Raw genomic sequence first — 27,144 nt, 5'->3', positions numbered from 1 at the left:
CATGGGGCTCTGTGCTGCCGTCTTGGAACCTGGAGCCTGCTTCAGATTCTGTGTCTCTGGCCCTCCCACACTCACACTCTGTCTTTCTCTCTCAAAAAATAAACATTAAGAAAATTTTTTAAAATAAGTCTTCTTTTTTTATTTAAAATAAAAGCAAATATTTAACCCTAGATTATTATTTTGCTGCTTATCCTGAAAAAAACTCTTAATACAGAAATATTTGAACTGTCTTCAGCATAGGTGGCCTCTAAAGGGAGAGAGGAGAGACAAGAGGAATGAAAACAGAAAGAGAGATCATAAAAGAGAGAAAGAAAAAGTACTTTTAAAAAATAGGGGAAGAAGAAAAGAGGTTTAATGTAAATGTGATACAGTCATGATGATTTAACTCATACATAAGTATACAGGATAAAAAAATGGCCACATAAATGTGCTGGGTAAACCATAAGGATCCAGAAAGGAGCCATTTATTGCTCTGTAACCTCAGCAGCAAGCTAAAATTATTTCCTAAATAACAGACTTCCAGTCTTGCTGAATTATTGGGTAACAGAGGGGCAATAACTTCCACTGAATCTCTCCCTTGGCTATCTGTAAAATGAGAAGCATGAGCTAGATCCCGGTAATCTTAGGTGCCATTTTCCAAAAACGCAATCCTTAGAAACTTTGCTGTGAAAAATAGAGTCACCAAACAGTTCAGGTTTGGAGAATTTTACCTGATTACCTAAGGGATTAAAATCTAAAGAATGAGAAAATAGTGTCATGTTAACTTAAAACTTTTGATAACACGTTATCTCCCTTTTTACTTCCTGTCATAAAGAAGTAAGTTAAATTTAACCATATATTTCTCAGAACTCCTATTGCTAGAAAATGTTAACTCAGATGTCATAAAAAGTTTCTCTCATAAAGTACTGAGTTTTCAAAGAATACTTAAATCTCCTAACAATGTCATATGTCAATTTTAAATCTGTTCCTATCAGTAATAGGAACAATAAATGGGAGATGATAAATTTATATCAGTTTTTATGTTAATCTAGTCATATATCTATTTAATAGGTGTTTAATCTGTTTTAGATACATGGGTTTTGCCAATGGAGTCCTTTCGTTTTTAGTATTTATGAAATTTCAAATTCAGTACAACCCACCATTATGGCTTTTCTTGTTGGTAGCAATTTTGTCAGACATTATAATTCTTATGTGAGAATTCTTATGAAAATAAACTATTTATATATAGATTTAGATAAGTTCACATGTATCTTTAATTATTGATATATAGGCCTAGAATTGAATCATTTTTGTCTATAAATATTTCAACTTGTTTCATAGCTCCATATTGGTATATTGTGCTTTAAATACAATGCTTCAAAAAGCTGGAGAAAAGAGAAAAAAATTAAGTTTAGATCACATGCCTTGTGAATTAAAGTCAAAGAAATTAGAGTTATTTAACCTTGTAAAAATCTTATTATTTAGGTAACTAGATGTCAATATGTCCTTTCAAAGAACTGGATAAGTGTTAAAACTTTTATCCCCTAGGCATAGTTCTAATTTAAGGAGGTAAAGCAGACACATGTCATGGTCAAACATATTCCCTGAGAAAACACATAATATAACATAGAAGGTTTTGGGATTTTTTAACTGAAACAATGGAGAAAAACTAGAACTGAGAGAATCTCTCTTCAGGGCTATAGAGAAGGTAGATGTTAATCTGTGCATTGGAACACTAGACAGACTTGATATTCAGAACCGAAAGATTCTATGTAGAAAAAGAGTTATAAATGAGGCTAAAAACAGACAATTAAATGATGGTTTAATCATCAGCTCCATAAGGTGGAGTGTCTGGGTGGCTCAGTCAGTTGAGCATCTGACTTCAGCTCAGATCATAGTCTCACAGTTCATAAGAAGCCCCATATTGGGCTCATTGCTATCAATGTGGAGCCCGCTTTGGATTCTCTGTCCCTATCTCTCTTCCCCTTGCCCCTCTTGTGCTCTTTCTCTCTCTCTCTCTCTCTCTCTCTCAAAAATAGACATTTAAAAAACATTTTTTTAATGTTTATTTATTTTTGAGAGAGAGTGACATACACACAGAGGGAGCAGGGAAGTGGCAGAGAGACAGGGAGACACAGAATCCAAAGCAGGTTCTAGGCTCTGAGCTGTCAGCACAGAGCCCGACATGGGGCTCGAACCCACGAACCAGGAGATCATGACCTGAACCGAAGTCCAGTGCTTAACTGACTGAGCTACCAAGGGACCCCTAAAAAATGTTTAATAAAATAAAATAAAAAATAAAAATTCAATAAGGAAACTAAATAATAAAGTCAAAGAATTATTATAGAAGGTAGAGCAGAAAAACGAAGGGGAAAATAGTGAAAAAATTACATATAATATATATGTAATTCCAGACTAAATATAGTCACAAGCTTGCATTTTAAACTTATATACTAAGTGTCCAGCCCATTAAATGACTAAAGGCCTACACCCAGACACATGCTTGAAAAACTGAATACCACAATGAAAGAAAGAAAATCCTAAAAGCTTTCAGAGGCAATAATAACTGAAACAGAAGAAAAATCAGATAATCATTAGACTTCTCATCAGCAATAGTAGAGGCCAGAAGACAATAAAGTAATGCTTTTAAAATCCCAAAGGAAAATTATTCCCAACCTAGAATTCCATACCCAGCTAAACTATCAATTGAGGACAGTGGTTGGAGGGTAAATACATTTCCATATATTCACAGGCTGAGAAAATACAACCCCTTTCAAATTTTTTAGAAAGAAAGCTGAAGATATACTCCAGCAACTGTATGTCCAGTTGGAAGAGCAGAGCAATCCTGAAAAATGGTAATATAGCTAGACTGAAAGAAGAACCTAGAAGAGAAGGGCAGTCTTCATAAAATGTGAAGAGTAGTTCTAGGAGAAGAATAACTAAGAGCATGGATAACCTTTGGGTTTCAACAAAAGTAAATTTTGCAAAAAAAAATAAAATCAAAACATCATCGAATGTCAAAAGTTTGACAAGAAGCTCTCAAACTAAGTATTAAACAAACCAAAATATGGCCATTGATGAGCTATAAGAAAAGAAAATCCACTTTATCTTGATCCTTGCAACATTCCCCTCCTACTGGCTTGGGACATTGGACCTGAAGAGATGCGAATATAACCATTAGCAAACAGACCCAGGAGGGAACAATATGTACAAAGTCACAATATATATATAATATATTGTAATTATATATTAACTAATTATATATAATTATAATTATAGATATATAATTGTATGCACGTGTGTGTGTGTGTGTGTGTGTGTGTGTATATATATATATATATATATATATATATATATATATATATGTTCTCAAATTTTAGATCAACAGAGACAAAGTTCAGAATTCTTGGCTATGATTACAGAATAAAATGTAAATATTAACAACTCCGACCACATAAAAGTAAAAGTGATGTAGAATGCAGGATGTCACAGCTAAAAGAAAAATGTGATTTTGGGGAATGAGGAAATATTGCCAAAAGTTAGTGGGAAAAAAAAGTTAGACAAACAAGACAGGAGTCCTAGTATACGTTTAAAGTTAAAAATGTACCCAATAAAGGAATGTAAATATATAGTAATGCATGATTAAAATAAAACACTATTGAGAATAAAAATAGAAGGAGAGAAGTCAACATGCAGATATAAATATGTGACTTTAGTGGAAGGTGTTCAGTGGGTGTGACATTAAGTTGATAAATTAAGAAATAAAGAAGTGTAAAGAAATATTATCCAGAGATGATGATAAGTAGAAAAGATAAGAAAAGCTGATAATAGAAATATAAAAATGAAAATGGTTGACTTCTCCTCTTTGGAATGAACCTGAAAATGTTGCTTTGAATGATATGCTCCCCACTCCTATTTGTTACAATGCTCACATGTTACTTTGATAAAACTTATTTTTTAAAAAATTAAAGAAATAATTTTAAATCATAAAGATTTCTTAGACACAGGAAAGAACTGTGAAGACAATATAATTCTGGACTTGTCCACTTGTGAAGAAAATGATCAGACCTGTTCCCTCAACACTTGATTTGTGCAAGCTGGGATGCTAAACACTCTATGTTCCTTGTTTCTAAAGTTCACAGCAACATAAAAATTATAATGCTCATTTCACAGATGTGGAAACTGACCTTCAGGGAATTTAAGGAACAAAGGGGTTGAGTGGTAGAACAGAAGTTATTACAAAGGCATTGTTATTTTTTTAAATATTTTTAAACAAAATGAGAGAAAACATATTAGATGATCCCTCACAGTATCACATTTGACATTCTCTGATTTCACAAGCAGAACAAGACCAAAACCTTACTTGATTTTCCATGTCAACCTAAAAATCAATCCAGACATCCAAAAGGATGCACACAACTAGATAAGGTTTCATTTCCAGAGGTTGTGTGAGGTCCGGAAGGTTCATTATCATGCACAGGTGCAGGGATTTTTCCATTGCAGACCCTTCCTACATGTGGTATGTCTGCATCACATTTATATATACTTTATTTGATTATCGCTTTCTTGAACTTTCAACACTTTTACATATAAAAATATTATACTGTTGTAGTATAACAGTAAATTAAACAACAGAAAAAAAAAGGGTTCCATTATCAAAGCTCACTTTATGTTTATTTTAAGAATGTTCAAAGATCCACTCCATGCAGTTAGGTTTTACAGCTCAAGAAAACAAGCTCCAAATTTACAGATATTTCATAACATTCCTATCAGCATATAAGAGCTTCTTTCACAGCTGGCACAGAGTGTCCTTTCTTCTGTCTCTTCTAAATTGGTAGGAAGCTCCTTAGATCTCCTTTTGAGAACATTTTCTCTCCTGGCAGTGGGGAATCACAAAGGGGACGCTATTGATCTGGCGCTGAAGTGAAAATTTCCACACGATGAGATAGCTAACATAAGTGCAAGTTCAGACAGGAAACCAATGACTTTATTAATTATTGCTGGCCATGTCATTATAAAAAATACTCAGGCTAAAAGGAAAAATACAGAACATGTGTATGAATGTGTCTGTGTGTGTGTGTGTGTGTGTGTGTGTGTGTGTGTGTGTGTAAGAAGTAGAGAAGGAGGGAGACAGAGAGGGAGAGAGAGAGAGAGAGAGAGAGAGAGAGAGAGAAAGGGGACAAGAGATGAGAATGAATGCCATCCTGTAGACACCCCACCAGCACTCACCAGAGGAAATCAAGTTGCCGCCAGTTTGGCTGGGGTTCAGTGCCATCTGCATAGTATTTAAAAGTGAGAGCCAAACTCTGAGCTATTTTATTGGAGTTAGTAAGGAAGCTCTCCAATCTATATCTGAAACTCAACCGTTCCAGCTTCTGAGCATCACTAAAAAGAGCTTACGGAGGTCAAGGAACTTAAAAACAGCATGAGGAGCCGCTTTGCAGTCCATATAAAACTAGGAATCAGTAGCCTGAACATTGATGAAGGCCATTTGGTCTCTAATGAATTGTGGGAAAATCCTGAGGCAGTTCTTGGGGAGAAAGGTATGAGATAGAGGGTAATAATAACACTAATGGACAAAATATACAGAGTACTTACTCAAAGCCCAGCACTGTTTTAAGGTGTTTACATTCAGTAATTCATTCAATCCCCACAGCAACCTCGTGTGGTAAGTATTATTATTTTCCATGTTTTGTAGATAAGGAGCCTCCTAAGAGGAGTTCTTCAGACAGAAAATTTCTTCTTAATGTTGGTTTTTAATTTTTGCTCCCTCAGAACCGAGGACTTGTTCTTGTTTCTAAGTGACTTAGAAGGGTGCAGATATGAATTTTGCTCTCCATATCAGTGAAGCATTTAAGAAAAACAAACTTGAATAGATTAGTAAGACTTATCCAGGCATATAGTTAATAGTTATAATAGCTAGCATTTATTGAATGCTTCCTATTGTCAAGCTCTGCTTTTCTTATCATAAATTAAATGAGTCCCTGCAATAAACCATCAGGTAGGTGCTATCGTGACACCCTTTTACCCATGAGGAAACTAAGGCACAAGGTGTCAGGTACCCTGCGCAAGATCACAAAGCTAGCATATAGCTGTGGCAGGACTGAACCCAAACCAATTGGCTCTTGAGTCTGTACTATTATTCTAGTATCTATTGCTACCCTCAAACCTTAGTGGCTAAAACCAAAAATTTATTATTATTTCTCTCCATTCTTGGGACAACTGAGCTGAATAAGTGCTATCACTTAGGGTCTCTCGAGCAGTTATAATCAGATGGCAGCTGGGCTGGAGTCAAATGAACACAGAACTAGGCTGGACATCTAAAATGGCTTTTCACTCACAAATTTAGCACCTCAGCAGGGATGGCTAGAATTGCTAAGGTCTGCCTATACTTCTCTCTCTGTCTCCACAGTCTCTCAGTATGGGTAGCTTCGCCTTCCTCACGGCATCAGGGTTTCAAGATCGTCGGATTTTGTTACATAGCAGCTGGTTTCTCCCTGTGTGAGCAATCCAAGAGGCCCAAGAAGAAGCTGGAAAGTTTATTTCTACCTAGGCTTGCAGCATCGCTTCCTCTACATTCTATTGGTCCAAAGCCAGTCGCAGGGCCCACCCAGATTCAAGGAGAGGGGTTGACACAAGAGTGGAAATGCTGAGAAGCATGATTCACTGGGAGCCCATCTTTGGAGACCAGCACTTGAGCTCCCAGCTACAATTATTTGCTGCTTGTACTGTACACTGAAGAGATGGAGATTCCAGACCAGATTGAACAAGGAAAAACAATGCTACTGAAAATAAGTACACAGGAAATCCTTTCCAAAACAATTGTCTTTTTCTACTAGAGAAATCTGCAGAGGTGGCACTGAGTTGCCTCAAACGGTATCAGTGAGAGGAATTCCAAAAATGTCTGGAAAGACTCTAAGTCTCATTAAGCAAGATAAAAATTAGCATTTTCCTTATTCCTTTGCTCTTTGGAACAGAGTCTGAAGTCTCCCTGGAATAACAAGCATTTTCCTGATTGAGTTCGTGTCCTAGCTCTGCTGCTAATTAGCCTTGACCAAGTCACTTAACATCTCAGGAACAGTTTCCTCATCCTTTAAAAAGTGATTATACGTTTTCTACGTCACAGGATTGATGGGAGGAACAAACGAGATTATGCACATGAAGGGACTTTGAAAACTAAAAAGCAAAGCACTTCTCATTGTTGGATCTTGCTTTTGGCGGATTATTGGTTTTGTGTACATCTCTTCCACTGGCCTGTAAGCTCCATGATATCCAGGATTCTTGCACACTGCAGCATCCTTGCCTAGCAAGTGCTGAGCCCACAGTTAAGACCACATGCTCTACCATCTAAGCAGGAACACTTTCAAGAGTGAAAGGGGACATTTTAAATAATTGTGTATAGACCAACAGATGTAGGAAAAGACATACAGCCATCCTCTCCTTGTGAACACCCAATCAACGTTTGTGCAGTACAGTACTTATTTTTATTAATTATTTTTGCTCATTGTGAATCTTATCATTCTTTTTTACCCTCACTCTCATCCCATTTTATCTTTATTTCAGAACTTGAATTCTATCCCATCTCTAATGGCAAATGAACTCTTTCATTAATGGGTTATCACTACTCTGAATGTCAAGCCTCTTCCCAGGAATTAGACTTCTATTTTATTAATTCCATACATAATTGTTTCGTGTCTGCCACACAGCAAGCTCTGCCCTCCCTGGGCTAGGAAGTAGTGACCAAGACAAGGAAAATCACTGTCTTCCAAGAACTTCCATTCTTTGGAGTTAGACAGCATATATACAAATATGACAATCTGAGACTGTGATAAGTGCTATAAAGGTTATGAAATAGGAAGCTTTGGTAGTTGGTAATGCAGGTTTTAGAAAAGACAGTTTAGAGAAAGGAGAAGCTGAAATCTGAATGAATGAAGAACCCAAGCATATGAAGGGCTGTGGAAAGTGCTCAAAGCAGAGAGAGCAACTTACATGAAAGCCTGAGGGAGGATGAGCATGGCAGCACACCCAGGAATGGAGAGGTTATATGTCCAGGGCCCACTAACCAAGGGTAGAAGGGTACAGTTGAAGTTGGAGAGCACTGGCTTTGAGGTCAGATAGGCCCATTCTTCGAATGCCAACTCTCCTTCTCCCAAGGGTGTAATCTGGGCAAGTAGTTTACATTTTCTGGGCCTACTTTTCAGGGTCGACATGAGGAGGAAAGAAGATAAATGTATGTGAGGGGTCCTATACAAATTCAGTGTCATATAAATGGAGAATACTATAGAGACAAAATTACCTTGAGTTTCCCAAATAAATGCTCTTAAAATTATCCATAAAAAGCTGTCTTTGAGCTTTTATCCATAAAAAGCTCAAGGAACTAGACATAAAAATCAAAACTAAAATGATCTTACATTGTTTTGTTTTTTATATTAAATATAGATCGGGCAGAATATAGATTAAAATAATCACTTAGAATTTCTGGAAACTCCTCTAGCATCCTGGGCCCTTACCTGTTTCCTAATCCCCTTGTCTCAGTGCACCTTACACAACCCTATTAATTTTCCAACTAATACAACTAGTACTCAGGAACCAGGTTCCCTATCCTCTTTTTAACTCCCACCACATCTTACTCTGTACTTTCATAGAATAAATACTGCTCTTTCAAAAGAAATCTCAAGCTAATCAGTCCATGCTGAAAATAATTAAGCTTTCTGGTTAGAACTTGGCATTTTTGTGCTTGTCCTGAGCTGTACCTATTGTGCAGGTGCCATTCCAACCTCTCTACACTGAAACGGACAGCGTGCAAAGTCCTTTGTGCAGCTCTGCAGGTGCATTAATTATAGACTACCTGGATGCATCTAGAACACTTGGCAGTAGCAAGACTGTAGTTAATGTTCTGTTAAACAGTGTCTCCAATGGTGTATGTTGTGAAGAATTATAAGAGACAGTTAGATAATGGTTTAGTATAATCCAGGAGTCATTTGATCACCCCAATCGCATCCCTACTCAATTTTGTTGCAAAATAAATCTTTTTCTTTGATAATAATCCTTCAAAACTGATAATAGGTATCAGCCTTGGAACAAGGTAGGAGAGAGTTATATTTACTGCCATGAAAATAATTTCTAGGAAGGGAAATTCATTAGCATTACTGAAATGTTGGCTCTTATATGAATGTGCCCTAGTTCCTCTCTGAAGCCAGAAATCCCAAAGGCATTTTCTTACTTTGATTTCAAATGTGGAAAAATTCAGTACTGCCAAAGACAGTATTTTTTTTTAAAGTGGGGGGGGGGATGAATCTGAGTGGATTTTTTACCAAATGCATAAGAAACTGAAGCAATTTGAATGACCTATGTTGAAAATTAAAAAGCACTCATGTGGAAGAATCAGCATGTGGATCCCTCATTTGAAAAAGAATAAAGGTAATTACATCATCCTTTTTTAGTTAGTCCAAGGAAAACCCACTAAGATGAAACCAGTTTGCCAGCTCATTAGGCAAAATACATAAAGGCAGTCAGAATTATCTTAGCTTCCTTGAAGTTCAAGCTAAGAGAATGGACCAACCAACATAGAAAGACTGGCCAGGTACATGCCCCTCAACCCATGGGGAATATCTCTACCAGAGGAATCTCCTGTTTGCCTACTCTTATTTTTATTCAGCTAAGAAAAAACATTTTAAGAGTTATTCCTGCACTCATGGAGGAAGATGCAGGTGATAGCAGGGGCGAGAGATTTTCTTAGTAGAAGGAAGAGAAACTTAGGGAATTACACTTTTGGAAATCACCATTTCCAGAGAAAGTAAGTTTTCAGTTACTTCATTTCATTCATCTTGTAATAAAAATGAAGAGATATCAAGGAAGAAGTTACAAAAGAAATGACTACGTTTTAGCAGCTCCTTCAGTTCTGTAATTGGGCCATCAATGCCTAATCAAAACAGCCATATTGAACATGAAAAGGGATAAAGCAGAGAAAACAAGAAAGGAATTCACTGGAAACAGACGTGCTAATACCTAAATTTAATACTCACTGTGAACTAGGTTCTTTCATTGCTCCTCCATGTTTACTGCTTCCAAAGGACATAGCCCAAGTCTCATGAGAAAAAAGCTGTCATTTCTCTTGGTAATTTTATTTAAAACCCTGTCACCATAGACTTGGAAAAATATGCTGGCTTAAGGGAAATAACATAATAGTATTCCATTTGCCTCTGGAATGCTTTAAGAAAAACATTTTTTTTAAAGTTAAAACCTTTGAAGTTTCCATCGAAAACTTCCATTATATTCCCCAATCATTAGTACCTCTAGTGTTTCTCAGCCCCAATCTCACTCTTGAATCCCACGTGCACAGTCTTTCATGGAATGGTGTCACCAAGATATCTCCTCAGCACTGGACTGTACACTGAATCCATAACCTCCTCGTCAGTTTTCCCATTATGGCACAGATAGACCTCTGGATTCTCTCACTTCCACCCTCAAATCATTTTGGAGATGTTATTCCCTTCCTTCATGGATAATTCAATTCCATTTATTTAAATCACTATGTATTGGACCCCAATAAGCACATGAGATACAAAGCTAAATAAAAGAACAATCCTACCTTCAAGAGACTCAGAGTGTGGTGTGAAGGAAAGACACATATGCAAGTGACAGCAACACAAGTTGGACTAAGATCAGTTCTAGCGTAGACATGCAGAGTGAAATGACTGAGGAGTGGTTTCAACAGGCAGAATGTGAGGGAAAGCATTCGAAGCAACTGTGACAACAGGAGCACAAGCAAAGCAGGAGAGACTAGGGAGTCTATTCAAGGAAAGGAAAGTGATCTGTGCATGGAGTAGATGGTGGAATGCCTCAGACATGAGTCTGGAGGGCTAATCCATGCCCTAGGGCTCTGCCTATTACCTCACAGACTGTGAGCCTTCCCTTACCCTGTATTCTTGTAACAAATGTCCTCTTATCTCTGTTGCCAAGAAAAGATCTTTCAGTTCATCTCTTTTCTTTTTTTTCATCTGTTTAATTAGGTTATAAATCCTTTAGGAAAGAAGCCATGTCTTCTATGTTTTTTGTGCTCTCCGAATAAAAGTAAATATTGTACACAAAAAGCAGTCCCCGCTCTTTGGTCATTATGTGTTGCCCTGGGTATGCTTCCTCAGTGCCCATGGTGTTCTAGGCAATTTTCTTCACAAGTGAAGACTCCAGTAGGGAAGTTGACATCCTTAGGAATTATCACTAGCTAGCAAGGTGGGCGCAGGGGAAGAAACCCAATTTTTTCTAAATTAGGAGGCCTGGAACATTATAACATAAATGATTTCCTGATTATTAGAAAATGGGGGAAATCTTAACGTTCTAAGAAACTCCTACCACCTATTCCAACAATTGTCTCAAACTAGAAACAATGGATTATGAAAGTTCAATTTCAAGATCTACTAAAAATCATCAGCCTGAGACATTTTATTCTTTTTTTATCTCCTCCTACAACAATATTTCACAGTTCAAGTTTTGTCTTTACTTGTCCTTTTTACAATCTTTTTCACAATTTTAAGGAATGCAACATGCATTCTGTAGAAGGAAAAAAAAGATAGGATAGCACCAGATTTACTCTGACCTTTTTAAGGTTCCAAATTTAGTTAGTTAGCCATTTCTATCCTCCTAGCTTTTCAGAAGCTTATGTGTTGAAAGAACTAAATATGGCAAACCCCTCCAAATTACCAGCATTTAAAAGGTTAAACAGTTTATTTTTATCTCACTAGCAGAGAATCAAAACTCCAATGTGTTCAGGCTTGCTATGACAAAGATCACAGCAGGAACCTAGAAATTATCTGTTCTTAACCCTTTCCATTTATAATACTCAGATCTCACTCTGGGCATTTTCTTTCCAAATTTTGCAAACCATCCAACTGTGGCTCTCAAAACTGGTCACAAGGCAACACAGCTGCTAGCTTTCTTCCTCAGGGTTGATCATCTCCGTCCATAGGAGCCCAGAGTGCAGGATTCAAAGTCCCTCGAATACGGAACTCTCACTGGCAACAAGCAGACCCCACCCTCTAGGCTGCTTCAGGGAGCGTATGATTTTTCTATGTAGGGCAGCTTTTCCCTCAAATGAACTTTCTGATTCAGGTTGATGGATTGCTTTCTTTGTGAACAGAAATAACTACTTTCAATAATATTGAGTGAAGCAAGGAACAGATTCACACACCTTTCTTGAAAGAAGTACAATGTCATAAAGATAAAACAGTACTGTTTATGAGATATGCTTTACTTCTCTGCCTCTCTCTCTCTCTCTCTCTCTCTCTCTCTCCCTCTCTTCCTCTCTGAAGATTAACCAACAATTACTTTTCAAAATTCACCACTTTGGGGCACACATGTAAAAAGTGAGAATCCCTACAGTAGATGGTAGAGACTTTGTCTTGTCACCTATGAATTAGGCTTGTGTGAAACTTCTCCTTGTTCAAGGGAAATGGGGTCACCAAGAGGCAAGGCTCAACAAAGGAAGGGACACATCCAGCTACTTAACAGCTTTGATCCTTTCTTCCCCTTCTCCGGACTACACTCAATTTTCTACCAAAATAGCCATGGCTTGTCTTTTCTTACCCATTTCAAATCCTGCTTTGAGAACACATAAATGGGTGGCATAATTTCTAAGCATAAGAAAAGTGAACTACCCACTCTCACAAAACAAAGAAAGCCCGCTGGGCTGTTAAAAAATGAAAGCATTAAAAATGGAGCTTTTTGTTTCTAATAGGAGAACGCTTGGTTTGGCCTTTGAAGGCATGGTTTAGGCTTTTGTGACCTACACTCTGAGAGCCAACCTGGAAAGCATAGTTAGTAGGTGTGGTTAAAATACAGGTCTCAGATAATGAAATTCACTACTTATGCAAACGTGATTCTCTCTGGGGTCCTAAAACTACACCTCTATTCTCAGAAAACAAAAACGTAAGTGATAATAATGTGTTACATTCCCTGAACGTATCAGCCTTACAAAACCACGGCTAGCCTAGGTTTTAAAAAAAAATGTATGTGCTCTCTTCAAGGAATTTTCCTGTGTAATATAAAAGTTCTCTTTTTTGCCACCTTCAGAGCACAGGGATGATAGGGAGTCCAATCTTATGTAGAGTTAAGTTCTAAATTCAGCACGTAAGGCGAAAATTACATAGTCAAAATTACCCTTGAAAATCCCTTAAATTATCCATAAAGTAGAGTATACATATTTTTGTATACATAACATTATACAGTAATTTTTATTCATGCTAAAACATGGGAACTTCAATGCTGGATTAATGGAAGGAATAAAAGAAAAATCTGTGAAATCTACTCAGCTCTCTGGCATTCAAAATATTCTATAGGAAAAGATACAGAATTGTAAATCTTCCATTTGCTTGCACAGTCCACTCTATTCTCTGTTAATATTTAGCCTCCACAACTTAATATATGTTAGCAGATTTTTTTGCAAGCATTAAATAAAGCAGCATCAAGCCATACCCCAAAACATATATATGCAGGCTTGATGTGACTTTGCCATGATCAATTATGATTTTACAATCCAAATCATTTTATAAAATGTGTTCACAGCCATTATATTATCTGACCCTTATTAGGTAACAGGGACAAGCATGAGCATTCTTAACCTGAAGTTTAAGCCACTTGTTCAAGATCAGTCTGTTCATTAGAGGCAGAACTGAAAATTCAAACCAGATCATCTCATTTCCAGTTCAGTGCTTCTTCCAAAGGATCCTACTATTCAAAAGGCAGTTGACACAGAAATTTAGTGTACCTTCTTTTGGGGGCCTATCCAGTGTAAAAAAAAAAAATGGAAAGAAGAAGGAAGGAAAAGCAAAGCCTGTTATCCTGTTATGGTCACCCATATTTTGAGATCCACTTTGGGAGGAGAATGAGATTTTGAACAAACAAGAAAGACATGATAAAAAAAAAATTATGGATGGTTTCTAAGAAATCTGTGGAAAAAGAAGAAATAAGATCCTAATAATCTGTCAATATTTAGACCTTCAGTTACCTAGAAAAACTTGCCCTGAAACTAATCACAGCTGAAATATAAATTGTGTGCTCGCCCTTAAATACTTTCTAAAATATATAAACGGAGAAGAAGAAAAAGAGGAGAATGAAAAGGAAGAGGAATAGAAATAAAACATACCAACATGCCTTCAGATATCATTTCTTCAGAATCTGGAGTCTACTCAGAGCCTACTCTCCCCATTCAGCTCCTTTTTACCCCAATACCCACACACAATAATCATCCACATTTATGTTTTAGAAATGTGGGAAAAATAGAATTCTATTTTTGGATTATTGAATAAAAGCAATACAAATTGACATTATGAACTAAGCAGTCAAGGGGCTTGCATTAAGTAGGATTTTTGTTTTGTTTTATTTTGTTGTGTTTTGTTTTTTGAGAGAGAGAGATCATGAGTGGGCAGAGAGAGAAAGAGAGAGAATCTTAAGCAGGCTCTACACTCAGCATGGTGATTGATGCAGGGCTGTATCGCATAACCCTGAGATCATGACCTGAGCCAAAATCAAGACTTTCAATTGACCGAACCACACAGGCACCTGAGAATGGTTGTGTTTTAAAACTGGCAAAGGAAACTACTTGCTCTTGGTATAGAGGAAATTCATTCAGGGTTTAATATTCTTCCTTATCTAATGAGAAAGTAGTAAATGCTGGCCATAACCAAAGGGATTTTCCCCCCAGATTGGGATTAGTCAGTCCATTTCCATGAATTAACAGCAGATATTTCTCATTCTCATTCCCATAGTAAAATGGCAAAATTAGATGTACCCGCCAAAAATTCTTGGCAGAGTGGGACGAAATGACATTTTGATGAAAAACAAAATTAGTAAGATAATTTTTTATCACTTAAGTAAGCAAATGCATTCTAATCACTATTAACATGGAGTTGAGGGCATCCAGTGTATCTCACACATAAATATGTATCTCACACGTAAATCTCACCACTTTCATTTGTAAGGAGATGAAAAATATTTTACTTTCCTTAGTGCTGGAACTCCTGTTAATAAGCAACTGGAGGGAAGAAATATGGCTGAAGATGGGGAGAGAAGGGAGGAGAAGATGGGAATCAGTAAGAGGGAATAAGGAAGAAAATTCTTAGGGAAAGTGGTGAATATTTCAAGAGTTTAAAGAATGTCTTAAGAATTTAAGAACAGAACTCCCTGATGTCAATTTCAATTATCTTTTAAATTACTGCTGTGATTTAAAGCTCTTCTCTCTCTTCCCATACAATATAGGTAGTTGTGTGTATCAGGCGGGACTTTAAATCTGTTGTCTCTATGAATGCTTTGGTAGAAGAGTTTTTGGTTGAAATCAATACAAGCTGTATCTCATCTAAGTTTTCCAAGTGTAGGATAAAGTAAACAGAGACCCAGACCCAGAGGCCTCATTCCTTAATGCTCATTCCTTCTTTTAATTGGGAAATATTAATTGAATACCCACTATGTATTACTCTATTCTAAGCAAGGAGGATGGAACGGTAGGCAAAACACAAATTCCCTTTTCTCATAGAGTTTAGATTCTAGTAGTTAAGAAAGATAACAATAAATCAAAACATAAAATAATGCAATGTAATACTAAGAAAGGAAGAATATTTTGAAAGCAACTAGAGAAAAATGACATTATATATCATAGAACAATTATAAATATTTCCACTGACCTCTCATCTGAAAAAGAAGTCAGAAGACAATAAAACATCCCTAAAGTGCTCAAAGAAAACAATTGTAATTTCACAATTCTTTACCACAAAAACACCCTTCAGCATAAGGGTGACTAATCTGAGAAGTCTAAATACTGTATGATTCCAAATATATGACATTCTGGAAAAGGTAAAACTTGAAGACAATAAAAATACCAGTGATTGTTAATGGTGGGGTTTAGAAAGAGGAATAGGCAGAGCCTGAAGGATTTTTAGAGCAGTTAAAATACTCCATATGACATTAAAAATGGATGTCTGTCATTAATCATTTGTTCAAAGCCACTGAATGTACAACACCCTTAGGTGAATATGGAATTTGGGTGCCTATGATGTGTCAATGTAGGTTCATCCTTGATTTAAAAGAAAAAAAATGTACCACTCTGGTGAGTAATTCTGATTATGGGAGTCAGGGGTGTGAGGAAAAGCTCTGTACCTTTCACTCAATTTTCATATAAAACTTAAAACTGTTCTCAAAAAAATAAAGTCTTTTAAAAAAATAGGTAGGACTTGTTCTCAACACCAAACATGAGACCGTCTTAATGACCAAGCTGTACAATCTTGAATCTAGTCTGGTGGTAAAGGACCCAATATCCAGTGGGGAAATAAGGGGTTGATAAAAACACAGTTGGAAGCAGTGCTTAGAAAAAATTAGAGTCCTGGGGCACCTGAGTGGCTCAGTCGGTTAAGCATCTAACTTTTGTTCAGGTCATGATCTTGCAGTTCATGAGTTTGAGCCCCACATCGGGCTCTGTGCTAACAGCTCGGAGCCTGGACCCTGCTTCTGATTCATGTCTCCCTCGCTCTCTCTCTGCCCCTCCCCCATTCTCTCTCTCTCAAGAATAAATGAACATTAAAAAAAAGAGGGAGAAAAATTAGAGTCCTGTTTATACTCTGCCTATATATTTATTTAAATCATTCAATAAACATATTGTATATATATTTTAATGAGAATGAAATAGAAACGTTTTCAGATATAACTGAGAAAAACTTATTGCAGTAGATGTGCATTAAAAGAACTTCTTCAAGATGAAGATAAATGATAGCAGATGTAAAGTCAAACCTATATAAAGAAATAAAGAGCACCAAAAATGGTATTTAAGTGTATAAATAGAAAGCTCTGTTACTTATTTTCTTCCTGAAATTTTCTTAAATGACTATTGACTGTCTTAAACAAAACTGTGGTAATAAAAGTCAGAAAACAGTAGTTACCTTAAGCAGAGGGGTAACAGTGTAGATGTTCCACATCTTGATCTAGTTAGAATTGTATGGGTGTATATGTAAGTTAAAATTCATCAAACTTATGCAAATAATTATTGCATGTAATTGTACTTCAATAAAATAGTGTTAGAGTAAAAAAAAAAAATGTCCTGGGGCTGGGGGTGGGGGTGGGGGGGAACATAGATTAATTATAAATGGTCATGAAGGAGCTTATTAGGAGTATCAGAATGTTCTAAATCTGATTTATAGTGACAATTGTACCATTTAATAAATTTGCCCCCCCCCAAAAAAACATTTTAAAAAAGGAGTTTAAAAAATGTAAGGATACAGAAAGGTTTAAAGTGTTATAAAAAATATAACAGGAAAATAATAAAGTTGTATAGCTGCATTAATATCAATCTAGGGGCACCTGGTGGCTCAATCAGTTTGTGTGTGACTCTTGGTTTCAGCTCAGGTCATGATCTCACAATTTCTGAGTTTGAGCCCCACTTCGGGCTCTGTGCTGACGGTGCAGAGCCTGCTTGCGATTCTCTCTCTCTCTCCCTCTCTCTGCCCCTCCCCTGCTCACTGTCTCCATCTCTTTCAGAAGACTTTAAACTTTAAAAAAATATGTTAGTCAAAATAATCCTTAAGGAAAAGTTATTGTAGATAAGAAGTTGTGTTATACAACGATAAAATGTTTAATACACCAAGAAAATTTTTAAATGTAGCCTCGAAGTCAAAGCAAAAATTGACAGAACTACAAGGAAAAATTTTTAAATCTACCTTCATAGTAGAACATCTCAACAAATATTTCTCAGAAATTGATAGATCAGATAGAAAAATAATCAGTAAGGTTATGAAAGATTTGAGCAGTAAAATTAATAAGTTTGATCTAATGGACATATATAGACTATTCAACCCAACAAGTTGGAGGTGTACATTCTTTTCAGGCACAAAGGGTATATTTACAGACTAACCATGTGTCAGACTATTATTATAACAAGCCTCAACCAATTTCATTTACCTCAAAACAATGAGATTAAAAAGTCAATAATCAAAACTCTACTAGTTAAGAACTATTTAAAAATGCCCTTTTAAACTGGTTGGCCAAAGAAGAAACAATACTGGAAATAAGATAATCAGAGGTGGGAGTTTTGCTATCAGAGCAGAGAAATGGTGTGGTTGTTGGGGAAAAACAATGTGGCATTCATGGAGATTTAGGGTTTGTTTTGAGATGAGGGATATAGGGGCACCTGGGTGGCTCAGTTGGTTAAGCGACAGACTCTGATTTCAGCTCAGGTCATGATCTCCCAGGTGGTGAGATCTGACAGCTCAGAGAGCCTGCTTGGGATTCTCCCTAAAAAAAAAAAAAAAAAAAAAAAAAAAAGATGTAGGATATAGTAGTTCTTAAATAGCTTGTAACTAGTAGGGTTTTGATTATTGACTTTTTAACTTCATTGTTTTGAGGTAAATGAAATGAGGTAGAATAATGAGAAGGATCCTTAAGAAATGGAGGAAATGATGCTGCTGGTTGGGGCAGGGGCATGTAACTGAAGAGGCAGAGTCCTTAGGAAACTGAGATGGATAGAATCTACTACACAGTGGAGAGATTTCCCTTATTGTCCATACATTGCAACAGGAAGAAAAGCAGAGGTTATAGGAACATATGCAGGTAGATAAGGAATTTTGGAGATGAACAGCTCTGACTGCTTAGTTTTCTCAGTAATATAAGCAGCAAGGTAATCAATTTATAGTGAGGAATGGGAAAGGTATGCTGGAGGTTTGAGGGGAAAAAACAATGTGTGTGAACTTTGTCTTGGTGAGTGGGACAAAGATTAGGGAAATACAGTGAGGTTGTCATTAGGCAATTCTAAAGCCCTCTTAAAATTTTTACTTGTAAATTTAAAGGAAGTCCAGTAGCCAGGAAGTGTATTTCTTTCTTTAGCCATGACACATTGTTCTGGAGCATTGCTAAGTGTGCAGTGATCTAGATATACCCAAAGGTTGGAATTTTGCCAAGAGAGGAACAAGGAAGAATAAAACACCAAGAGAAAGACAGAAGGAATCCCAAGGATGGACAACAGAATCTAAACTCAGTAAGAGGGAAGGTGATCAACAGTGTAATAAAGGCAGTTGTGTCAAATGTGATCTGAGAATATAAGCCCACTAATCCATTTCAGAAATGTTGGGGAACTTTTTAAATTTCCTGAGGTCACGTAAATAGAAGTTCTAGTTTATCTTCACTATATTTTAAAAAGCAAGGGTGTCATATCCTGGCACCTAAAAATGAAGTTTTGAGCCACTGTATATTTTATCTAATTTCATTTTCATAACAACCTTAATAAATTGCTGACTTAAATTCCCTGGGTGTGGTGGCCATGTTTATCTTGATCACTGCCATATTCTTGGCTCTTAGCAAAGTACCTGGCCCACAGAACATGCTTAATAATTATGTCTTTAATATAGTGATTACTCCTTAATTTAAGGAATAAAAGTTAAAAACCACAATGGTTACAGAACTTTTCTAAAGTCCAAGAAACAAAAAAAAACAGAGCCAGGTTAGAACTCAGTCTTCTTACTTCTAGACCAATTCCTTTTCCACTGCCCCATTGCTACCCCAGGATAGATAACATGAGGCCGATGTGGAGGCAGTGAATTATCCTAAAGGAACCACCTAAATCTCCTATGCTATCCTTGTGTACTTCTCCCTCAGTTGAGCTAAAGGAAGCATGTGAAAAACTGGAGTAGATGGGGGAATTGGGGGAGGGGAGACAGGAAATGATTCAACAGGTCATATCCTTGAGTAATGGTTTCCATTTTTTTTTATTTTGATCCACTGCTAAGATGCAAATTGTCTTAATCAGTTCAGGCTATTATGAGAAATATCACAGACTGGGTGGCTTAAACAACAGATATTTATCTCTTAGAATTCTGGAGACTGGGAAGTCCAAGTTCAAGTTGCCAGCAGATTTGTTGCCTGGTCAGAACCTCACTTCCTGGCTTGTAAACAGTCACCTCCTCATTATATCCTCACATGTCCACGAGACATCAATTTTCTTGTTTCTCTTTTTGTAAGAGCACTATTCCCATTCATGAGGGCTTCGCCCTGATGACCTAATATTACCTCCCAAAGGCCTCACCTCCAAATACTATCATACTGGTGATTAGGGCTTTAATATATGCATTGGGTGAGGGTATGGGGAGACAATCTATAGCACACATATTATACCACAACCCACCATTTATACCCACACGTATACTTCCCTCCCTGCTACACACACACACACACACACACACACACACACACACACACACTGACACAAAAGTTTCATGAAGCAATACTTACCCTTACTTATGAGTATCTACCTTTACTTGCGGTACATAAACTCTGATATTTCCTATCATATTCTATTATTTTTATTCTATTCTATTTCTTTAATGCTGGTAGGAATTAATTAGGTTTTCCAACCCTAGTAGGTACCCATCTAAAGTTTGAAAAATACTACCATTGAATAACTTAAGTCCTTGCTATTCTTTCTTCTTTCCAGCTTTCCAGTAGAAGGCAGTGATCTCAATAATTTGTTTGTTGTCATTGTTTTACTACCTATGGGATAGCTTGTGATCACCGTCATAATAATGCAGCCACCTTATATTCATAAAATACTTTATAGTATTCTGAATGCTGACTCCTACTTTGTTTCTATGCAACACCCCCAGACTGGTGACTTAAGCAGAGAGATGCGTTATCTACATTTTATGGTTTAGAAGAGTAGGGTTAAAATACATTAAATGACTTGACCAAAGACACAGAGTGAATTAGCAGCACATCTATAACCAGTAACTGTCCTGCCTCCAAATCAGTATTCTTAATTGTGTCCCTATCACCAAAAACCAAAATGTGAGACAACAATTGAATTCTACTACACTTTTGGGAAACTCAGAATAAAGGAAATAGGTGGTGTAATAGAAAAGGAAAATGATCCTGCTTGGAAATCAAAAGAGTGGAGGGAAGCATATGAGAGACAAAGTAAATGCTAATGTCCTATGGACAATGAGCTAATATTAATATATATGTGTATGCATGCATACAAAGTAGGACAGCTTATTACTAACATCATGTAAAACAATAAGCACTTATCCTTATTTGCTACCTCATTTATGTTGGACTAACATTCAGACTTAAAACTAATGTCTTTGTTCTAATTATCAAATTAACAGAAGTCTGGTTTTCAACAGTAAAACATGAAAAATAAAAGGCTATTCAGAACTTCTTGCCATTTAAAGAAACCATGCCTCCATTCTCCTTGGCATCAGGAGAAATATTCCCTCAGGAAATTAAAAATCATCCACCATTGTGTTCCTATCTTACTACCATGTTACAATTACAGAAGCACTAAAGATTAGAAGACAAAAGGCTAGCTATTTTTAGAGACAAAATTATTACCTATAAGAACATACACTACCTCCTGTTTTTATACACACTTTATAGATCCTAGGTAAAATAGATGGTGATAACAAATTAAACCTCTATTTAAATTGAATAATGGTAGAAAGTGAACAAGCACTGGTTCCAGATAAAACAAATAACAACAAAGAGAAGCACGTGTGTTTTTCCTTCCTCCACTGTGTAATGTTGGAAAACTCACACGATAAGAGCTTTTTGCCTTGCCAGTCTTGGTGAAGCAGCTTCTTTGTAAGATTTATCAAGTATAAAGTTGGACCACTTCTGTAAGGGATAAAGTACTCAGGAAATGCAATGATACCAATCGTAAAATTGTTTCAAGGAGGGTTTTAAGAATGCTCGTGGGAAGCCAGTGGATGCATCAGAACTTTGGAGGTATGTTGCAAAACATGTTGAATTGACTCTAGGAAACACAAGGTGATTTAAGGACAGCCCTTTGGAATTTATTTTAAACAATGAAAATCAGGTTTAGTGAGCCCATATGGAAAACCAAAGATTTAATTAGAAAAGCACTTAACATTGTCTGCTATATTATAGGAGTTCCTTTCTTGCACAGTGTTTTTATCATTTTTAACTACTCTCTTTGTGTAATCTTGCCCTGTGTTTACCCTACAGTTCCCTTTTGTTTCTTTGTCAACACGCTAACTACAGACAAGCAGATTCTATTATTTTAGCTTACTCAGTGGCTCTTAGATTGTTCATTGAGAAGATCACATCACAACTCTGCACAGCTGTTGGCAACATGTCTTGCCTGAAATAAACAAACAGATTTCATTTCTTCAATATAATTAGAGTTCAGCTAACTTATGTTACCAGGGAATGCAAATGTCCTTTTAAAAATGTGAAAGGTTTTAAATTTAAGATACATGAGTATGCCAGTCTCCAGTGTCTTTTTCTAGGGTTAGAAAAGGGACATGAATATCCATAATATTATTTGGATATTCAAAAGCTAAACTTTTGAAACGAATGAAGACTCTACATTTCACTTTCAGTTACTAAACCCCCTCTGTAAAAATTGTCATACCAAGTGGAAACCTTCAAGTACTTTCATTCTCAGTCCAAGAGCTTCCCTACCTCTGCTTCAGGAGTGACTATAGTGCACCACTCTGTTGCCTGGTTGGTTCAAAGCTGGGCACATGACACAGCAAGGCCAATCAGAAGGATTTTTGCTGGAAACAAGCACAGGGCATTCTCTTTTTCTCTGAGCTAAAAACTACTAAAGACCAAATAATCCCAAAGCTGACAGGTACTATCTTTACCAATGCATGGAGAGAGCCTATCTCAAAAGGAAATCAACATGGAAAAAGAGCAAAAGCAGGCAAGGAAAGAGCAGTGCCCTAAAGGTATCATTTCACCACTTGAAGCCATTGGTGCTTGAGCTAGATGTGGACTTTGAGTTCCAATTTTACATACTCTGGGTTTCTGTCACTTGCAGACAAAATCATTCTGGCTGCTGTTACAGATGGATTAAGCATTCCCTTTCATTTTATGCCATATTCACAGAAAGTTACCTAAAGAAAAACCGTGAACTTGATCTCTTTGCCTCTTCATGCTCTTTACTTTGGGCCTTCTCTCAGGTCCTAGCCAGCTGCCCTCCTCTGGTCCTCTATGTACCAGTCTCCTCTTTCCCAAATCCAAACCACCCTGCTCATAAGAAGAACACTGATAGAAATAATTTATATCTGAATGTAAACATATTCACTTAACAATCCTCTTAGGAGTGTTTGCAGGTTAAGATTGATCTCCAATTACAGAATGGATGTCTTATTGGAGTTTTTCATGTTATTTTATTTCTGCTGACATCACCACTCAATCTCCAGGGCTAGAAATCTCAAGTAACATTTCATAGCCAAAAGATGGAAACAACCCAAATGTCCATCAACAGATGAATGGCTAGCCAATGTGATCTACATACAATGGAATATTGTTCAGCCATAAACAGAATAAAGGTTTGATACATGCTACAGCATGAATGAACCTTGAAAACATTATGCTAAATAAAATAAGCCAGGCATGAAAGAACAAATATTATATGATTCCACTTATATGAAATATCTAGAATAGGCAAATATATGGAACAGAGGGTAGATTAGAGGGAACCAGTGTAAGGAGAAGGAAGATTGGGAGTTATTGATTAACTGAGTTTCTGTTTGGAGTGATGGAAAAGATTTGAAAACAGTGATGGCCATACAACCCTGTAAATATAATTAATTCCATTGAATATACCCTTAAAGTGGTTAAAATGACATGTTTTATGTTATATATATTTTATCAGAAAAAATTTAATTATACTATGATACTTCTCTCCTATTGGATTACAAAGATCTAACATTTTAACACTATATTAGTGTTATTGAGTCTACATGGAAATTGGTAGGCCCACATAATGCTGGTAGGAGTGTAAAAATGGTATAACCCCTATGGAGTAGAATTTTAAAATATCTTTAAAAATTACATATCCCTCTACCTTTTAACTCAGCAATTCCACTTTTAGGTATCTATCTTAGAGATAGACTGTAAAATTACAAAATGACATATGTCCAAGATGGTTCATGTCAGCACTATTTATAACAGCAGATGGCTAGAAAGAAGCTGAAAACAATAGGGGAATGGAAATGACTGAGAGGTTCCCAATTTTCTTCTAAAGACTTTAGTGTTTTTAGAGAAGTTAAAGGTTCACAGAAAAATTGAAAGGAAGTTACAGAGATTTCCCATATACCCCCCAACCCACACATGTATAGCCTTCCTCATTGTCAACATCCTATAAGAGAGTGGTACATTTGCTGCAATTGATGAACCCACACTGACACATCATAATCACCCAAAGTCCATATTTATATTAGGGTTCATTCTTGGTGTCTTACAAAGGTATAATGAGTTTGAACAAAAGTAAAGTGAAATTTATCTATCATTATAGTATCATACAGAGTATCTTCATTGCCCTAAAAATCCTCTGTGCTCCACTTATTCAATGCCCCCAACCCCTGATCTTTTTTCAGTCTCCATAGTTCTGTTTCTTCCATAATGTCATATAGTTGGAATCAAATAGTATGTAGCCTTTTCAGATTGGTTTCTTTCACTTAGTAATATGAACTTCAGGTTCTCCATGTCTTTTAGTGACTTGATAGCTCATTTATTTTTATCACTAAATAATATCATATTGTCTGTATGTACCATGGTTTACCTATCCATTCACTTATTGAAACACATCTTGTTTGTTCCAAGATTTGGCCTTTATGAATAAAGCTGCTATAAACATCCATGTGTAGGCTTTTGTGTGGACATAAGTTTTCAAGCCCTTTGGATAATTATCAAGGAACATGACTGCTGGATTTTATGGTAAAGGCATGTTTGGTTTTGTAAGAAACCAACAAACTGTCTCCAAAGTGGCTGCACCATTTTGCATTTCTACCTACAATGTAATGAGAGTTACTGTTGCTCCATATCCTCAACAGCATTTGGTGTTAATGTTCCAGATTTTGGCTATTCTAATATGTGTGTAGTGATACTTCATGTTGTTTTAATTTTTATTTCCTTAATGACATATGCCGTGAAGCATTTTTTCCATTGGTTATTTTCCATCTGCAAATCTTCTTTCATGAAATATCTGTTAAGGCCTTTAGCCCATTTTTTAATTGGGTTGTTAATTTTTTTACTGTTGAGTTTTAAGAGTTCTTTACATATTTTGGATAATAGTTCTTTATGAAAAGTGTCTTTCGCAAATCTTTTTTCCTAGTTTGTGGCTTGTCATCTCTTTCTCTCGGCACTGTTTTTTTGCAGAGCAGGAACTTTTAATTTTAATGAAGTCTAGCTTATCAATTATTTGTTTATGGATTATGACTTTGATGCTGTATCAAAAAAGAGTCATCACCATATCCAAGGGCATGTAGGTTTTATCCTGCTATCTTTTAGAAGTTTCACAGTTTTCTGTTTTATGTTTTGGTCTGTGATCCACTTTGAGTTAATTTTCGTGAAGGACATAAGGGTATAATGCCTGTGTCTAGGTTCATTTTTTTCATTTGGATAACCACTAGTTCTAGCACCATTTTTTAAAAGACTATCTTTGTCCTTTTGTATTGCCTTTGCTCCTTTATAAAAGATGGGTTGACTAGATTTATGTAGATCTATTTCTGGGCTCTCTATTTTGTTCCACTGATCTGTTTGTCTGTTCTTTAATCAATAATAAAGATTCATAATAAGATTTTGTAGTAAGTCTTGAACTCAGATTTGGTAATTGTCCTTCAATATTGAGTTGGCTATTCTGGGTCTTTTTGCCTCTTTGTATAAACTTTAGGGTAAATTTGTCAACATTCATAAAATAACTTGCTGGGAATTTTATCAGAATTGCATTGAATCTATAGACTGAGTTGGGATTAACAGACATTCTGATAATATTGAATCTTTCTATCCATGAACATGGAATATCTCTCATTTATTTAGTTTTTTGACATCATTCATCAGAGTTTAGTAGGTTTCTTCATGTAGATCTTATACATATTTAGATTTATATCTAAAAATTTCATCTTGGGGGGTGCTAGTATAAATAGTATTGTGAGGCGCCTAGGTGGCTCAGTTGGTTAAGCGTCCGACTTCAGTTCAGGTCATGATATAATGGTTCGTGAGTTTGAACCCCATATCAAGCTCTGTGCTGACAGCTCAGAGCCTGCTTCAGATTCTGTGTCTCCCTCACTCTCTCTGCCTCTCCCCTGCTCTCACTCTGTCTCTCTCTCTTAAAAATAAAAATAAAAATAAATTAAAATAAATAAATAAATGGTATTGTGTTTTTAATTTTAAACTCCACTTGTTCATTGCTGGTATATAGGAAAGCAATTGACTTTGGTATATTAACCTTGTATCCGGCAACCTTGCTATAAATGCTTATTTGTTCCAGGAGTAGTTGTTGTTTTTGGTCAATTAATTCAATTTTCACATAGACTATCGTGTCATCTTCCAACAGGATTTTATTTCTTTCTTCCCAAGCTGTATACCTTTTATTTCCTTTCTCCTTTTCTCCTTTTATTTTTCTTTTCTTAGCCAGGACTTCCAGTATGATGTCGAAAAGAAGTGGTGAGAGGAGACATCCTTGCCTTGTTATTGATCTTAATGAGAAAGCTTCGATTTTCTTACCATTAAGTATAATATTAGCTGTCATACTTAATGGTAAGTATGGTAAGAATATTCCTTATCTGGTTGAGGAAGTTCCCTCTATCCCTAATTTATTGCATGTTTTTATCATGAATGAGTATTGGATTTCATCACTTTTTTTTATATATTGCTGAAATTATGCAATTTTTCTCTTTTAGTCTGTTGATGTGATGGTACATTAATTGATATAGCAATGTTGAGCCAGTCTTGCATACCTAGGATAAATCCCTCTTGGTTGTGGTACATAACTCTTTTTATACATTGTTGGATTTGGCTTGCTAATATTTTGTTTAGGATTTTTACATCTATGTTCATGAGAGATACTGGCCTATAGTTTTAATTTCTTGTAATGACTTTGTCTGGTTTTGATATTAGAATAATAGTCTCACAGAATGAGTTAGGAAGTATTATCTCTGCTTCAATCCTCTGAAGAAGACTGTAGAGAATTGGTATAATCTCTTCCTTAAATATTTAGTAAAATTCACCAATGAACCATCTGGGGCTAATTCTTTTTGTTTGGGAAGGTTATTAATTACTGATTCAATTTGTTTACTAGATATCAGCCTATCTAAATTGTCTGTTTCTTCATGTGTGAATTTTGGCAAATTGTGTCTTTCAAGGATTTGGTCCATTTCATCTAGGTTA

This window comes from Panthera leo, chromosome B4, assembly GCF_018350215.1.
Source record: "Panthera leo isolate Ple1 chromosome B4, P.leo_Ple1_pat1.1, whole genome shotgun sequence".
Taxonomy (NCBI): Eukaryota; Metazoa; Chordata; class Mammalia; order Carnivora; family Felidae; genus Panthera; species Panthera leo.
Note: the sequence above shows the minus strand (reverse complement) of the source record.